General features: G+C 43.6%; 1 protein-coding gene and 1 non-coding gene across 3 annotated transcripts in view; both read left to right on the forward strand.

Annotated features, from left to right (window-relative positions):
* The window catches only part of KCNH1 (potassium voltage-gated channel subfamily H member 1), a 636,098-nt gene that overhangs the window by 608,648 nt on the left and 8,534 nt on the right, over positions 1–18,916 (forward strand). The gene's annotated exons all lie outside the window — the stretch shown is intronic.
* Positions 11,624–11,694, forward strand: TRNAG-UCC (transfer RNA glycine (anticodon UCC)). Its single transcript has one exon. It is a non-coding gene; the product is annotated as a tRNA-Gly (tRNA).

Raw genomic sequence — 18,916 nt, forward strand, 5'->3', positions numbered from 1 at the left:
CCAGGCAGAGCTATTTTTGTCTTCAGAACCAGTGCCTCAGCCCTCTGCCCAGGAAACGCTGGAGACCAGGGAGGGGGCATAGAATATGCCTAGTGCCCAGGAGGGAAATGCAGAGGGAGAGACGGTTAGGGAGAGCTGCTAAGGGTGAGGGCTATGTGTGTGCTGCTGGTACTAGGGCACTGAGAAGGAGCATCTTGTCTCCTGAGCACATGTTATGTGTGTGTGCATGCACATGTGCTATAAACATGAGTGTGAAATATGTGTTTCCATGTGGCAATCTTGCTTTATTTCCCAGTGTGTGTCTTTAATGGCACAATCTCTACTTCTAGGCTGGGGCCCATTGACCCGTTGTCCTCAAATCGATTCCAACTCATAGTGACCCTATAGGACACAGGAGAATTGCCCCATAGGGTTTCCAAGGAGCAGCTGGTGGATTTGAACTGCTGACCTTTTGGTTAGCAGCCAAGCTCTTAATCACTGTGCCACCAGGGCTTCTAGGCTAGGGCACTTGTTCTCAAATAGAGGCAGAGGTTGGAGTGAGAAGGGTGGAGTGTGAGGGGAGTGGTGCATGCATAGATATGTATTTTGAGAAAGATCCCCCCGTGATTCTGTCTGTCTTCCTGGTTGAGAAGCACTGCTGGGCAGGGAGATGGGTGACTCTAGCTCCTCCCATAATTGCCAAAGTGAAAGAGCAGAGGACACAGAGGAGGCTTTATGGTTGCACAATTGAGCCGTGAGCTTCAGAGTAGAGCTTTTGATGAGAAAGTGGGAAGAGATTGAAAGCTTTCCAGTCCATAAGGGATGCCATTAGGATTTGTCTCTTCAAGGTTTCTTGTTCTCTGATGATTTCTCCTAAGAATGGGCTTGCATCCCCCTTGTGAGGGAGTCATTGTGCCCTCCCCCACCCAGGAAGGCCAAGGGTACTCACATATGCCCCTTAGGAGTGGAGGCATGGATAGGAAGACTACTAAAATCTACCTCTGGAAGAACTAAAGGACAAATCAAGGTTTCCGGATGGTTCCAACTGGCTTCCTGGGATGAGAGACACAAAGGGGCCAAACCCCTGTGGTAATTGTCAAGCAGTATGTGTTTCCCTGGAATGTTCACTATGCTGCACATGCTCCTCAGAGACCTGGCACAGGTGTGGCCTTGAGATCATGCCATTTCTCCTTGTATCATGTACTGGTGTGCATGTTTAGAAGAAGGGCCATGTTGTGCTTCTCGGCCTCCCTGGGCCACCCTCTCCATATCTCTCACTAGCTCTAATCATAGCCTGTCTTAGGCTGGGTTCTCTAGAGAAGCAAAACCAATAAAGTGTATAAATATACATAGAGAGAGAGAGATTATATCAAGGAAACAGCTCACGTGATTGTAGAGGCTAGAACGTCCCAAGTCCAGGCATCAGGGTAGAAGCCTCTCCCAAGTCACACAGCTGCAGAAGCTGGCAAGCCCAAGATCAGAAGGTTGGAGAGCAGGGCTCCCACTCACAGGCTGTGCAGATCGACAAATCGACAAGCAGATAAGCTGACAGCTCAAGTCCCAAGAACGGGAGATGAGATGACAGGAAGCACCCGCAGGATCCAGAGAGAGCAAAAGCCAGAACATCTGCTTATATACAGATGCAGGCCACACCCCCAAGGAGACTCCCTTTCATCTGATTGGCTACTCACAGTATATTCAATTATGGGAGTAATTACATTAAATCACAGAGAATCATGGCCCAGCCAGGTTGACACACAATCTTAACCATCACATAGCCTCATAGCCTCCCCCTCTTCAACTGCTCCCCCATCCCACCCTAATCATTCCTCACAACATGCTTCCCATTATACCTTAACCAAAACAAACGCGTTGCCATTGAGTAGATTCTGACTAATGTTGTTGTTAGGTGCTGCTGGGTCAGTTTCAACTCATAGTGACCCTGTGTACAACAGAATGAAACACTGCCCAGTCCTGTGCCATACTTATAATCCTTGTTATGCTTGAGCCCATTGTTGGCAGCCACTGTGTCACTCTATCTCCTTGAGGGTCTTCCTCTCTTTTGTTGACCCTCTACTTTACCAGTCATGATGTCCTTCTTCAGGGACTGGTCCCTCATGATAACATGTCGAAAGTATGTGAGATGAAGTCTCGCCGTCCCTGCTTCTAAGGAACGTTCTGGATGCACTGCTTCCAGACAGATTTGTTTGTTCTTCTGGCAGTCTGTGGAATATTTATTATTCTTCGCCAACACCATAATTCAAAGGTGTCAATTCTTCTTTGGTCTTTCTTATTCATTGTCCAGCTTTCACATGCATATGAGATGATTGAAAACATCATGACTTCGGTCAGGCATGTCTTAGTCCTTAAAGTGACATCTTAACTTTTTAATACTTTAAAGAGGTCTTTTCAACAGATTTGCCCAATGCAATGCGTCTTTTGATTTTTTGACTGCTGCTTCCCTGGGTGTTGATTGTGGATCCAAGTAAAATAAAATCCTTGACAACTTCTATTTTTTCTCCATTTATCATGATGTTGTTTATTGGTCCAGTTGTGAAGATTTTTGTTTTCTTTATGTTGAGGTGTAATCCATACTGAAAGCTGTAGTCTTTGCTTTTCATCAGTAAGTGTTTCAAGTTCTCTTCACTCTCAGCAAGTAATGTTGTGTCATCTGAATAACACAGGTTGTTAATGAGTCTTCCTCCAATCCTGATTCCCCATGTTTCATCGTATAGCCCAGCTTCTCAGAGTATTTGCTCAGTGTATAGATTGAATTAGAAAAACAAAATAGAAGAACACTCTCGGCATTTCTTAAGCTGAAAGAATTGAAGAAAAAATTCAAGGCTCCAATTGCAATTTTGAAGGATTCTATTGGCAAAACTGTGAATGACACAGGAAGCATCAAAAGAAGATGGAAGGATACACAGAGTCATTGTACCAAAAAGAATTGGTCAACGTTCAACCATTTCAGGAGGTAGCATATGATCAAGAACCGGTGGTACTGAAGGAAGAAGTCCAAGCTGCACTGAAGACAGTGGCAAAAAACAAGGCTTCAGGAATTGATGGAATACCAATTGAGATGTTTCAACAAATGGAATGGATGCAGTGCTGGAAATGCCCACTTGTTTATGCCAAGACATTTGGAAGACAGCTTCCTGGCCAACTGACTGGAAGAGACCTGTATTTATGCCTATTCCCAAGAAAGGTGATCCAACAGAATGTGGAAATTATTGAACAATACCATTAATATCACCCACAAGTAAAATTTTTCTGAAGGTCATTCCAAAGCAGTTGCAGCAGTACATTGACAGGGAACTGCCAGAAATTCAAGCTGGCTTCAGAAGAGGCTGTGGATCAAAGGGTATCATTGCTGATGTCAGATGGATCCTGGATGAAAGCAAAGAACCCCAGAAAGATGTTTATCTGTGTTCTATTGACTATGCAAAGGCATTCGACTGTGTGTATTATAACAAATTATGGATAACATTGCAAAGAATGGGAATTCCAGAACACTTAGTTGTGCTCATGAGGAACCTGTACATAGATCGAGAGGCAGTCGTTTGAATAGAACAAGGGGATACTGTGTGATTTAAGATCAGGAAAAGTGTGTCACTGTTGTGTCATTTCCCATACTTGTTCAATCTGTATGCTGAGCAGATAGCCTGAGAAGCTGGATTACATGAAGAAGAACCGGGCATCAGGATTGGAGGAAGACTCATTAACAACCTGTGTTATGCAGATGACACAACACTGCTTTCTGAAAGTGAAGAGGACTTGAAGCACTTACTGATGAAGATCAAGGACTATAGCCTACAGTATGGATTACACTTCAACATAAAGAAAACAAAAATCCTCACAACTGGACCAGTAAGCAACATTATGATAAATGGAGAAAAGATAGAAGTTGTCAAGGATTTTATTTTACTTGGATCCACAATCAACACCCAGGGAAGCAGCAGTCAAGAAATCAAAAGATGCAATACATTGGGCAAATCTGCTGCAAAAGACCTCTTTAAAGTATTAAAAAGCTAAGATGTCACTTTAAGGACTAAGATGTGCCTGACCCAAGCCGTGGTGTTTTCAATCATCTCATATGCATGCGATAGCTAGACAATGCATAAGGAAGACCAAAGAAGAATTGATGCCTTTGAATTATGGTGTTGGCGAAGAGTATTGAATATTCCACAGACTGCCAGAAGAACGAACAAATCTGTCTTGGAAGCAGTGCACCCAGAATGTTCCTTAGAAGCAAGGATGGCGAAACTTCATCTCACATACTTTGGACATGTTATCATGAGGGATCAGTCCCTGGAGAAGGACATCATTCTTGGTAAAGTACAGTATCAACAAAAGAGAGGAAGACCTTCAAGGAGATGGGTTGACACAGTGGCTACAACAGTGGGCTCAAGCATAACAAGGATTATGAGGATGGCACAGTGTTTCATTCTGTTGTACATAGGGTTGCTATGAGTTGGAATTGACTCGACAGCACCTAACAACAACAACAACATACAGATTGAATAGGTATGGCGAAAGCATATAACTCTGAGGCACACCTTTCCTGACTTTAAAATACACAGTATCCCCTTATTCTTTCAAACAACTGTCTCTTTGTCTATGTACAGGTTCCTCATGAGCACAATTAAGTGTTTTGGAATTCCCATTCTTCCCAATGTTATCCATAAAATGTTACTATCCACTCAGTCAAATGCCTTTGCATAGTCAATAAAACACGGGTAAACATCTTTCAGAGCCTTGGTGGCACAGTAGTTAAGAGCTTGGCTACTAACCAAAAGGTTGGAAGTTCAAATCCACTACCTGCTCTTTGGAAACCCTACTGGGCAGTTCTACTCTGTCGTATAGGGTCACTATGAGTCAGAATCGACTTGAAGGCAACAGGTAAACATCTTTCTGGTATACTATTATTAAAAGTAAAAGAAAAGGTTTACACACAAACAGACATTTTTTGATGGTTACCAGGGATGAGAGGGGAAGGGAAGGAAAATCACTAACCAGAGAGTAGACATGTGTTAACTTTGGTGAAGGGAAGAGCGGTACACAATATGGGGGAATTCAGCACAACATGACCAAGGCAACGGAAGGCACTGAGAGGTACAAAAGAATAAAAGTCAATGAAGGTAAATAGTATAACATAAACAATTCTGCAACAACAGTAATAACAAAAAATAATTTATGAGTGGATACATAGGTAGATATGTATCTGAATAGGTGTGGCAGGGTGTATAGGAGTACACCTACATGTACATATAGGTTTGGCTGTGGATATTTCTACATATATATTTGTATGTGCTGCATGTAAACTCAAATATATAATAGAGCAGACAGGGTCCACAGTCATTGAAACAAACTAGACATAAGCAAACACCTCGAGGGACTAGGTTACTGGGTTTGAAGGCTAAGGACCATCGTCCTGGGGGACATATAAGTCAGTTGACATAACATAGTTCATAAATAAAACGTTCTACATCCTACTTTGGTGAGTAGCACCTGGGGTCTTAAAAGCTTGTGAGTGGCCATCTAAATACAACTATTGGTCTCTTTCTGGCCAGAGCAAAGGAGAGTGAAGAAAATCAAAGACTCAAGGAAACAATTAGTCCAAGGGACTAATGGACCACAGGAACCACAGCCTCTACTGACCTGACACCAGAAGAACTAGGTGGTGCCCAGCTACCATTACCGACCACTCTGACCAGGATCACAACAGAAGGTCCTGGTTAGAGTAGGGGAAAAATGTAGAACAAAATTCATAAAAAAGAGACCAGATTTACTGGTCTGAGAGAGACTGGTGGAACCCCTGAGAGTTTAGCCCTTAAACACCCTTATAACTTGGAACTGAAGACATTCCAGGAGATCACCTTTCAGCCAAATAATAGGCCTATAAATAAACAGAAACACACGTGAGGAAAGTGCTCCTTACAACAATCATCTACATGAGACCAAAAGGCAACATATGCCCCAAAGCAATGATTAGAAGGCAGGAAGGGGCAGGAAAACTGGACAAATGGAAATGGGGAACTCAGGGTGGTAATGAGGAGAGTGGTGACACATTGCTGGGAGTGCAAACAATGTCACGAAACAATCTGTGTATAAACTATTGAATGGGAAACTAATTTGCTCTGTAAACCTTCACCTAAAGCACAATAAAAAAAGAAAAGAAAACTGTATGGAGTACAGTTCTACCCTGATACACATGGGGTCACCATGAGCCGAAATCCATCTGGAGGCAACTGATTTAGGAGGAGCCCTCACCATTGACTGATAGGAGCTGGTGTGTAAATGCCCCAGCTCCCTCACCCTTTAGGGGGATAACTCTAAGGCATGTGTTCTACACTGGCTCCCAGAGCTCCCCAGTAGGATTAAGCTCCAGCTGCCCGCAGTGGTAACATACCCTGATTGGCTCATTCCTTTCCTGTCTCACTTCCCGTCCCTCCTACCATCCTTCCTGGGATCACCTCCCATATAAGCTATTTTAAGGAGTCCCTGGGTGGAGCAAATAGTTAAACACTAAAAAAAAAAAAAAAAAAAAAAGTATTGTGATAAAAACACTCCTATCATACTGTATAAATATTAAATTGAAGATTCGAGTACTTTTTTTAGTAGGAAATTCTCAATATTATAAAATGCACTGAAAACAAACTTAATTTTGATGTAGGCGACATTTCCCTCCTAACACTTAATAGTCATGTGACATTGGTAAGAATTTATTCACAAAATACTAGAAATACAAAGTGTGCTATCATACCTAATGCACCAATACATAAAGGCTTTGACACAGTAAAATAGTTAGTACTTTAATATTTACCCAGTTCTAAGCTGAAGAATTGCCATAACATTATGTAAAATAAACATTTAATTACAAATATAGATTTAATTCTTACACAGTTATACAGTTCGTTTAGAAAACATCATTGCAATAAACCATAATTACACCTAGTTAAAAGAATGTCCTCAATATTTTTTCATTTAAGCCACTCCTGTTGTCTTGCAAGATCAATTTCCAGCCTGAGAAAGCCCTCTCAACACTGACTTGAGTAGCTGGTACGCCCAAAACTACCACAGCAATTCCATATAACTGGGGATATTATCAATGGTTTTCTTCCCAAAATTCAAGGACACTTTTTTTCTCTCAACTCCTTGTACACCACCAAAGCTTGTTAATGTAGAGTCCACATTAACAGTATAGTCATTTGATCTCAATTTAATTTTTTTCTTTCATTTTGAGAAATAATTCCACCTTATCAACATCATCATTGAAACGAGAGTATTCCCTGAATCACTTTCCTTCGCTACACTGTCAGTATTGCCCCTTTCCAGATTTTCTATCATTTCCCAAATGCTTTTTAAATGTAATAAGGCCTTCACCTTAAGTTCAGAACTAATTAGAATTTGATAATGAGGATCTAGAAAAACTGCTCCTAATACGCTATCATTTTCAATGATAACTTTTTCCCTGACATTAAGTTTTTCAATCAATGTGTTTTGAAATGTATTATTAAGAGTTCTTAATTATAGCTTAGTTTCCACCCATGTACTAACAACATCACTCATGGTTAATTGTTCACTTTGCGATCTTGTGATAACTTTCTTTAAAGGTTTTAAAGTTTCCAAAATTAATTTGACATATGCCCATTGTCATTAGAAAAGTAGTCAGTTTGCCAATTTTTTCCATTCAAAGACCCACTTTACAGCATTCTTGTACATTATCCAGCAACTTTTAAAGAGAATCTCACTTCATAGTGATGCCATCAAGTTTTCAGTGATGTAACGGTGTATCGCAATTGAAACATTAATTTTCTTTCCACTAGTTGCTGATGTTTGTTAACATTTTGATTTATAAGATAAATATAAAATTTAAACATATAAGTACAAACAATGTATGATATACATATGTCAAGATTTAATACAAGAAAGGAACCATCAGAAAATTATATGCTATTTTCTATTTCTTGAATTTAAGTATCACACTTTAAAATGTGAATAATGTACGTTTAAAATGTTTACGCTCACCTGGCAGTTTTCCGTTCACATGAAACTCTGTTCAGAACTCAGTGCAGTTTAACCACTCTTTCAGACTTCTGACGACCAGTGTTCTCAATTGCCGAGTGTTTCTTACTTCTTGCGGTATCGTGAGACAGTCAAGCACGGATCAGAAATGGTGAACTCTGACTGGCCTGTGAATCGTCTGGCATAACAGCGGTCATCCCCTTAGCTGTGGCTGCGCATTGCTGCTTGCGGAAGCAACAAACTGTGCCCTCACCAGCCATGTGCCACAGAAGCATTCGGCACATGTGAGCACCAGATGCAAATCAAACATAAATGGTCCAACAGTGTTGCTTACAACTTAAAAATTATCATTGACCGGAAAATAGTAGAGCAAAAAAAAAAAACAGTGGTTTTAGATTTCTGTTCAGGTTCAGAAAAACTTTTTTTTTTTTTTCCAATTCAGGTTTTAGTTTCACTCCGGTGAAAATTTTGGATTTTTTCAATTTCGGTTTTTGTTCCATTCTAGTTGAAGGCCTAGTTTTCTCCTAGCCTGACTGGTGATGTCACTCATATTGAGAAGACTGGGTGGGAGGAGAGACTGCTCTGGCAGAAGAGTGGAGTCTAAGGGTCTACAAGGCATCTGTGTAGCCATGCTCAGCGTGGGAATTTCCAGGTTGAGGGCTGGAGCTAGAGAGAAAGCAGCATTAACTTATAAATGTGAAAGCAGACGCTTCTTTCAAATGCCGTTTCCTTTCATCACCCCAGCGAGGCTGAACTCATTTTGTAAATGAGACAACTGAGGCTTAGAAAGATCAAGTAATTTCCCCCAAGGTCTGCAGCCAGCACACACCAGGGTGGGGATTTGCCCTCAGGTCTTGGAGCACCTCTGCTGGCTCTGAGCTGCAGAGCACGAGCACTGAAGCAGAAGGGCCAGGTGGGAACAGCTGGGTAGAGCACAAAGAGCAGAGGGCAGGCCTGTGGAGAGGGCCACGCTTAGGGGACGAGAAGAGGATGCAGTAAAGGGGGCCACGGGTGAGCAAAGCAAGGCGGAGAGTGATCAGTATGGCCCCAGTGAAATGCCAGAGGCCAACCACTCCCTACAGAACAGTGTTGTCTCTTCCCTGAGCACCAGCCAGGGATGCGTCTCCTTAACTGTGACCTTGAAAAGGAAAGATCTGCATCTGTCTTGGGTTTGAATTTTCCTAAAGACACAGGCATTGGTGGTTCAGTAGTAGAATTCTCACCTTCCACGGGGGAGACACGAGTTCCCTTCCTGGCCAGTGAACCTCAACTATAGCCACCACCTGTCTGTCAGTGCAGGCTGGCATGTTGCTAGACAGGTATCAGTGGAGCTTCCAGTCTAACATAGACTAGGAAGAAAGACCTGGTGATCAACATCCAAAATTCAGCCAATGGTCCCATCTGCAAATGATCATGAGGATGATGCAGGGCCAGGCAGCATGTCATTCTGAGCACAGTGGGGTTTCCATGAGTCCAACTGCAAAGACAGAGGAACAGGTGTCAAAAACAAGACATTGCCAGTCACCCACTCAGTGCCCAGCACTCCCACAGAAGGTCCTTACAGGAATGAACGAGATGATGACAATCTTGGGATGTCACTGTGGGGTTTGGAAAGGTCATTCTTGATTAATACAGAAGAAAGCACAGATGCTGCATGGGGGTGGGAGAGACCAACCCATGAGCAGCACCCTGAGAGCCGGTGGACCAGGTCACCTCTGAGAGCAGAACGTCTCCGGCCCCTAGGTTTTCCCTGCATAGAGTCCACTATGACCTCTGTTACTCCTGCTACTCCTACCTAGTTCCCTGATGTCACCAGTTGCTGGCAGGGTTACCGGAAACCTCACTATCCTCCAAGGAGGCAAGAGTTTCCAATAACCAAAACGCTTGGGCTCACATGCTGCACAGCCCCTCTTTGTTGACTTGACCAGTGAAAGTCTGGATCTCACGGTACATCATCCACACAGCAGAACACATCTAGCGAGTTCATTCCCTCCCTGCATGCTTTGGGAGCCCTGCTTCTTGGATTCTCCCTCCCCTTGGTCAGACTTCCTCTCTACTCCCTAGGGCTGCCCTGAATTCTTTAGAGAGGTTACTGATGAGCAGGAAGTGAGAGAAGCTAGTAGGGAGCGTAGCAGGGAGGAATCAAGGGCATCAGCATATATTGAGAGATAGTAGGCCTTTTCTCTAAAACCCAAGACCTTTCCCCAGCAGAATGGCTTACAAAATGGGCATGGGCGGTGCCTTAGATTGCCTGGGTTTAGGTCATAGCTCCACTAGCTATGTGCCCTCGGGGAGTCGCTTATCCTTTCTAAGCCTCAGTGTCTTCATTTGTAAATTGAGGATAATAATTGTACCTACCTCCTGGGGTTGCTGTAAGGAAGGCATGAGGAAGCCCACATCAAGCATTTAACGCGGCACATTGTAGGTTCTCCCTCAGGGTCAGCCCCTGCCATCACGACTGCTTCCACCAACTTGCTGTCCCACATTGGATGGTACTTCTACCTTTGTGTCTGTACCCGTGCTATTCCTGCCTGAAACACCTTTCTGCAGCCCCTTCCCTTTTTGTAATTCCAGCTCGTCCTTCTGGGATCATCTCCAGGCTCACATCCACACGGAATAATACACAATGCATTTACTGTGCAGCTATTAAATGTCAAGCACTCTTCTTGAGGGTTTACTTCTATTAGCCAATTTGATCCTCAGAACAGCCCTATAAAATCAATTGTATTACCTACTTTTAACAATGAGGAACACGAGGCTTGGGGAACATGACCCTGTGTCTGTCTGACTCCCAAAGCCTGTGTTCATGCTACCACTTCATGCTGACTCCATGACATCCCCCCTCCCTTCCCCTCCCTGGGCCCACTTAGCACTTCGGGCTGAACGAGTGGGTTTACCAGTCTGTCTCCCTGACAAACTTGGTGCCCCTTGGAGGGCAGGGCTGTGCCTTAGGCCCTGGCCCTACATAGTCTTAGCTCAGTCAATGATTACTGACCTGAACTGACTTCTGTCCCTCTGGGAGCCCCTCCTGTCCCTGACGCTCAGGGACTCACATTTTATGGGCAGTTCACAAGTTTATGATGCTGTTGAGAGAAAAACACAGTATTTGATACCATAATGAACAGAAGTGGCCCTGCCGAGGTGGTTGCAGTAATGACGTTTTCAAAAACAAACCCAACTGCCTTATCGTATTAGGCGGTCCCCAGCCTGTTTCTCTGTGTTTTAAGTTTCTTAAATGGCCTGGTGTGTTAATCCTCATCTTTTACTCTCTGCCATAAAACCAGGCAGGGTTACTGGGGGAGGAGACTGGTGCGTGAGCAAACCACGAGCAAGGCAATACTCCTGGGGCCCAGGGCCTACAGAAGCATTGGGATGAGCCCCCTGTACCGTCCTGCTACTGCTCCTTCCCCAGAGCCAGGGCCCAGCCTGCCTGAGTCAGTGTCAACACGGCCCCGTTAGGGGAGGAGAAGCCTGGCTCCCCCAGCATGGAAGGGCAATAAGGGTGTGCCCTGGTGAGGGCTCTGCATGCAGTCGGTGCTCAGTATATGTTTGCTTGGCTTTGTGTCCCTCACTCCAGACAGTGAACCAGCTTTTTTGCCAAGTCTAAGGAATAAGGGAGGCAGTGGTGGTTCAGTGGTAGAATTCCTGCCTTCCATGTGGGAGACCCAGGTTCAATTCCTGGCCAATGCACCTCATCACAGCTACCACCCATTTGTCAGTGGAGATTTGTGTGTTGCTATGAAGCTGAACAGGTTTCAGCAGAGCTTCCAGACTAAGATGGACTAAGAAGAAAGGCCTGGCAATGTACTTTTGAAAATCAGCCAGTGAAAACCCTATGGATCACAACAGTCCCACCCACGACCGATCATGGAGATGACGCAGGACTGGGCAGTGTTTTGATTCTTTGTGCACGGGATTGCAATGAGTTGGGAACACAAGTAGTCACAAATGTTGTAAGTTGCTGCTACGAATCACATATGATTGCAGGGCTTACCAGCCCCCTTTCAGTCATCCCTCAGGGATCAGGGGTTTGGGGACTCATTGGAGTGACATCCCCTCACCCAATCCCAGGCAGTGCAGAGGACGGCTGAGCCCGGCTAGAAGTGTAGCCTCAGGTAGAGGTAGAGAGGAGGCTTGTGTGGTGTGTGGCTATGCTCACGCATGAGCATGCATGCACACAGAGGACAGCTGAGTAACCTCACAAGTCATCGACCCAGGGCTGCCAGGGCCCTGGTTAGCAGACCTGGGTCAGGCTGCCTGCACCTGAATCACCTGGGAACTTGTTGCAAAGGCCACTTTCTGACCCCACCACAGGGAGTTCTCAATCAGTAGATCTGGGGTGGGGCCTAGGAATTTGGTTTAGCCCTTGGGACACAGTGCTTAAGAGCTATAGCTGCTAACCAAAAGGTTGGCAGTTGGAATCCACCAGCCGCCCCTTGGAAACCCTATGAGGCAGTTCTACTCGGTCCTATAGGGTCGCAACGTCTCCTGGTTGTTCTGGAGTGTAGCTAGGTTTGAGAATCGCTGATTTAGTCCAGCCAGGAAAGGACATGACTTACCCAACGTCACAGTGACCTGTCAATGGCAGAGTTGGGCCACTCCAAGCCTGGGCTTTTTACTGCTCTCTGCATGTTTCAGATTAGAGATGTGTATCTGACTCCAGTAAAACTCAAAATAAGCCCCTTTTGGTTTGTCCGTGTTTTTTTTCTATTATTCATATCTCAGTCCCCGTTCATTTATGCAAACAACTAAGAACTGACACTAGTTACATATTTTTGGAGCCCGTGGGTGGAGCGAACTGTTAAGGTGCTTGGCTGTTAACTGAAAGATTGACGGTTCAAGTCTACCCAGAGCTGCTTTGAAGGAAAGGCCTGGCGATCTACTTCCAAAAAAATCAGTCACTGAAAACCCTATGGAGCACAGTTCTATTCTGACACATGGGCTCATCATGAGTCTGAATTGACTCAACAGCAACTGGTTTGGTTTTTGCTTTTATATATTTTTATTCCACAATCTGAGTTACTCTTTGCAGTCACTCTGTTCCCTCTTGGTTGCCCTCCAGCATCCTCTGTGCTATCAGGACTCCAGGTGGTCTATTCGCCTCCAGGCCTGCCTTTCCCCCACATCTGCTACTAGGCCGCTTTTGCTCAATGACCCTGGGTGGACTCTCATTCCCATTGGCCTGGTCTTGGCTGATGCGTGAGAAGAGCTTAGGCCTGAGAGGGGCCAGGCCCTCCTGTACTACAACTTGGAAGAGGTGGTTGATTGTCCAAACTGTCTACAGATCCCAGAGGAACTGGTTTTCCAAACAAAGTTGAAAATAGTAGAAAGCCTTGCGTCTTGAAGCAAGTGTGTCAATTTAGTTCAGCTCAACGAGCATTTATTAAAGGCATTTATCCCAGGCTCAGAACCATTGCTTGGTGCTGCCTGAGAGGGATGCCAAGATGGATGAGCAAGGCACAGTGGTCATCCCTGCCCCAGAGGCATCCGTTTGCCCCTGTTGCACTGTCATGTGCTGCTCAGAATTCTTCCCCAGCCTCCCAAGCCTACTGCCTCAGGCAAAGGGAAATATATTCCCCTGTGGGCTGGAGGAATCTGGCTGACCAGGAAGGATCAGACTTGTTCCATCACTGGTTCCTGGACCTGTGCTGGAAGCAGGAGAGTGGTCTGTCTCCAGGGCTGGGTCTTTCCTGAGGGTGATTATAGGGTCCCTACATCCAACCTCTCCAGACAGACCAGGCACCTCTATGTTGGTGTGCCTTCTGTGTAAGAGTCCCTTCTGTGAAGAAGGTGATGTCAAGACAAGAGCACTGGCCTGTTCCCTGCAGTTCTATTTCTAATTAGCTCTGTGACCTGTAGCAGGTCACTCTACCTGCTAAGCTTCAGTTTGCTCAACTGTCAAATTGTGATAGAGGTTTCCCACACCCCAGGAGAGTTTTGGATTAAAAGAGATAATGCACTTGAGTATGTGTAATAAGCTGTAAAGCACAATACGAGTAAAGCACTGGCTTATTAAAATCATTAACTGTTGGTTATGGAACGGTGAAACATTCCAGAACATCCTTAAGGGATGATCTCATCTAGTTGTTTGCAAAATAGAGCCCTTTCCCTAAAAGAAATCCTACAATGAAGCCTGACAAATGGAAGGAAGAGAAGAAGGGAGGGAGGGAGGAAGGAAGGAAGAAAGTAAGGAAGGTGCTGCTCTGATGGAAGCTGGGGGAAGAAAGCCGTTTGCCAGTGAGCACAGGTGTGAGGCACTTGCTCCATGCCCATCCCTGCTGGTCTGAAACAAGCACTCCCGTCTTCATGTTCCTTGTTTACATCTTCCCATGACACCAATTTCCTTCCACAGGAAGATCCAAGTTTGTACAAAATAAAAGTTCAAGAGCAGTTGTCCCTACGGCAAAATAAAGTTCATCTCAGGGCGACTTCTGAATATCAGCTCTGAGCACATGGACGAGTCTAGAAGATAAAAATCGGTTAGGCAGAGATGATGAAATCAGTTTTAGGTCAGACTGCAGTGAAGATGAGTGAAAATGAAGTCCTTTAGAATTTAATTTGCATGCTATGCTTCAGGAGCATATGTGCTGTACATAGAGAAGTCCACCTGTAAGTCTCTCTTTTTCTCTCAGAGAACGCTGACTTTAGAAGCAGGTTTATTTATTTATTTATTTCAGCTGCACGTCACTTCTTTCACCCTAGCATGGGACTCTCAAATAGAGTAATGGCCATAATTCATTCACTGATATATATATTGATTTATTGAACATTTATTGAGCTCTATATACCAGGCTTTCAGATGGAAGCTATGTTACTGGTATTTCAAATGCCAGCGGGGTCACCCATGGTGGACAGGTTTCAGCAGAGCTTCCAGACTCAGACAGACTAGGAAGAAGGACCTGGCAGTCTACGTCTGAAAAATTGGCCAGTGAAAACCTTATGAATAGCAGCGGAACATTGTCTGATATAGTGTTGGAAGACGGGCCCCTCAGGTTGGAAGGCACTCAAAGTATGACTGAGGAAGAGCTACCTCCTCAAAGTGGAGTTGACCTTAATGACGTGGATAGAGGCAAGCTTTTGGGACCTTCATTTGCTGATATGGCATGACTCAAAATGAGAAGAAACAGCTGCAAACATCCATTAATAATCGGAAGGTGGGATGTACGAAGTATGACTCTAAGAAAATTGGAAGTTATCACAAATGAAATGGAATGCGTAAAATCGATATCCTAGATGTTAGTGAGCTGAAATGGACTGATATTGGCCATTTTGAATTGGACAATCATATGGTCTACTATGCCGGGAATGACAAATTGAAGAGGAATGGCATCACATTCCTTGTCCAAAAGAACATTTCAAGATCTATACTGTCAGAAGTACAACACTGTCAGTGATAGGATAATATCTATATGCCTACAAGGAAGACCAGTTAATACGATATTATTCAAATTTATGCACCAACCACTAATGCCAAAGATGAGGAAACTGAAGATTTTTACCAACTTCTGTAGTCTGAAATTGATCAAACGTGCAATCAAGATGCATTGATAATTAATGATTGGAATGAGAAAGGTTGTAAACAAAGAAGAAGAATTGGTAGTTGGAAATTATGGTGTTGGTGATAGAAACGATGCCAGAGATCACATGATAGAATTTTCTAAGACCAACAACTTCTTCATTGCAAATACATTTTTTCAACAACATAAATGGCGACTCTACCAAATGGTGACCTCACCAGATGGAAAACATAGGAATCAAATCCACTACATCTGTGAAAAGAGATGATGGAAAAGTTCAATTTCATCAGTCAGAACAAGGCCAGGGACTGACTTTGGAAAAGGCCATCAACTGATCTTATGCAAGTTCAAGTTGAAGCTGAAGAAAATTAAAACAAGCCCATGTGAACCAAAATATGACCTTAAGTATATCCTACCTGAATTTAGAGAACATCTCAAGAATAGATTTGATGCATTGAATACTAATGACCGAAGACCAGATGAGTGTGGAATGACATCAAGGACATCATACATGAAGAAAGCAAGAGGTCATTAAAAAGACAGGAAAGAAAGAAAAGACCAAAATGGATGTCAGAAGAGACTCTGAAACTTGCTGTTGTATATTGAGTAGCTAAAGCAAATGGAAGAAACGATGAAGTAAAAGAGCTGAACAGAAGATTTCAAAGGGTGGCTCGAGAAGACAAAGTAAAGTATTATAATGAAATGTGCAAAAACCCGGAGTCAGAAAACCAAAAAGGAAAAACACGCTCAGCATTTCTAAATTTCTGAAAGAACTGAAGAAAAAATTCAAGCCTCAAGTTGCAATTTGAAGGATTCTGTGGGCAAAATATTGACCAACACAGGAAGCATTAAAAGAAGATGGAAGGAATACACAGAGTAACTGTACCAAAAAGAATTGGTCTCCATTCAACCATTTCAGGAGGTAGCATATGATCAAGAACAGATGGTATTGAAGGAAGAAGTCCAAGCTGCGCTGAAGGCATTGGTAAAAAACAAGACTCCAGGAACTGATGGAATACTAATTGAGATGTTTCAACAAACAGATGCCTCACTGGAGGTACACACTCGTCTATGCCAAGAAATTTGGAAGACAGCTACCTGGCCAATCGACTGGAAGAGATCCACATTTGTGACCATTCCAAGTAAAGGTGGTCCAACAGAATGCGGAAATTATCGAACTATATCATTAATATCACACACAAGTAAAATTTTGCCGAAGATAATTCAAAAATGGTTGCAGTAGTACACCAACAGGGAATTGCCAGAAATTCAAGCCAGAATCAGAAGAGGACATGGACCAAAGGATATCACTGCTGATGTCAGATGGATCTTGGCTGAAAGCAGAGACTACCAGAAAGATGTTTACCTGGGGTTTATTGACTATTGAAAGACATTCGACTGTAGGTATCATAAAAAATTATGGATAACATTGCAAAGAATGGGAATTCCAGAACACTTAATTATGCTCATGCGGAAATTGTATATAGACCAAGAGGCAGTTGTTCGAACAGAACAAGGGGATACTGCGTGGTTTAAAATCAGGAAAGGTGTATGTCAGGGTTGTGTGCTTTCACCATACTTATTCAATCTGTATGCTGAGCAAATATTCCAAGAAGCTGGACTACATGAAGAAGAATGTGGTATCAGGATTGGTGGAAGACTCATAACAACCTGCCATATACAGAAGACACAACCTTGCTTGCTGAAAGTGAAGAAGACTTGAAGTACTTACTGATGAAGATCAAAGACTACAGCCTTCAGTATGGATTACACCTCAACATAAAGAAAACAAAAATCCTCACAACTGGACGAATAAGCAAGGTCACGATAAATGGAGAAAATATTGAAGTTGTCAAGGATTTCATTTTACTTGGATCCACAATCAATGCCCATGGACACAGCAGTCAGGATATCATTGTGTTGGGCAAATCTGCTGCAAGAGACCTCTTTAAAATGTTGAAAAGCAAAGATGTCACTTTAAGGACTAATGTGTGCCGACCTAAGCCATGATATTTTCAATCACCTCAAATGCATAAGAAAGCTGGACTATGAATAAGGAAGACAGAAGAATAATTTTTGCCTTTGAGTTATGGAGTAGGCGAAGAATATTGAATGTACTATGGACTGCCAGAAAAACGAATAAGTTTTTCTTGGAAGAAGTACAGCCAGAGTGCTCCTTAGAAGCGGGGATGGCAAGACTTCGTCTCACATACTTTGGACATGTTATTAGGAGGGACCAGTCCCTGGAGAAGGACACTATGCTTGGTAAGGTAGAGGGTCTGAAAAAGAGGAAGACCTTCAATGAGATGGATTAACACAGTGGCTGCAACAATGGGCTTGAGCATGGCAAACATTTTTAGAATGGCCTAGGACTGGGTGGTGTTTCATTTTCTGTTGTACATAGGGTTGCTATGAGTTGGAACTGACTCAGTGGCATCTAACAGCAACACAACAAATATACCAGGCATGATGCTGATGATGGGGGAAGAAACTGAATAAGGCATTGTGCTTGCCTTCAAAGAGCTTCAGCCTAGAGGAAAAAACAAACAAGCAAAGGGTTCCTTTCACAATGGTTGCAATGATCTATGATGAGATACCTGTGGCACCCCAGGAAAGGTACCACTAGGTAGGGTTTCTGACCCAGGGGTAGAGGAGATTCTGAGAAGGCTTGTTGGAGTAGATGACTCTAAGCTGAATGCTGAAGGTCACATAGAAGTCAGGCAGTAGGGATGGGTCTGGGAATGAGATATTGAAGGGAACTTCAGGCAGAGTGAGTAGGGCTTTTCCAGAACCTGAAACTAATTGTTCACTATGGTTGGAACATATAGAGTGATTGAGGGGTGGAGGACAGGAGAGTTGAGTAATGTATTGGTTTCCTATGACTTCTGTAAAAAGTACCACAAACTGTGTGGCTTAAAACAACAGAAATTTATCCTCTCAGTTCTGGAGGTCAGAAGTCCAAAATGAAGTTGTCAGCAGGGACAAGTCTGGAGTGCCCCCTCCCAAGGCTCTAGGGGAAAATCTATTTCTTGCCTCTTTCAGTTTCTGGTGGCTATTGGCATTCCTTGGCTTGTGACTACATCACTGCAGTCTCTGTTTCCATGGTCTCATTGCCTCTTGCTCTTCGCCAATGTCCTCTCCTATGTGTGCCTCTCTTATGAGGACACTTATCATTAGATTTAGGGGCCACCTGGATAATCCAAAATAAGCCCCTCCTCCCAAAATCCTTAACTTAATCACATCGTTTGCCATATAATGTAATATTCATAGGTTTCAGGGGTTAGGATGGACTTATCTTTTCGGGACCGTCATTCAGCCCTCTACAAGCAGGGACCAGATCACACAGGCCTCATATGTCAGGGAGTCTGGGCTTGATCCAGTTCCATCCATCAGGG

The sequence above is a fragment of the Trichechus manatus genome, unplaced genomic scaffold (genome assembly GCF_000243295.1).
Source record: "Trichechus manatus latirostris isolate Lorelei unplaced genomic scaffold, TriManLat1.0 scaffold00035, whole genome shotgun sequence".
NCBI lineage: Eukaryota > Metazoa > Chordata > Mammalia > Sirenia > Trichechidae > Trichechus > Trichechus manatus.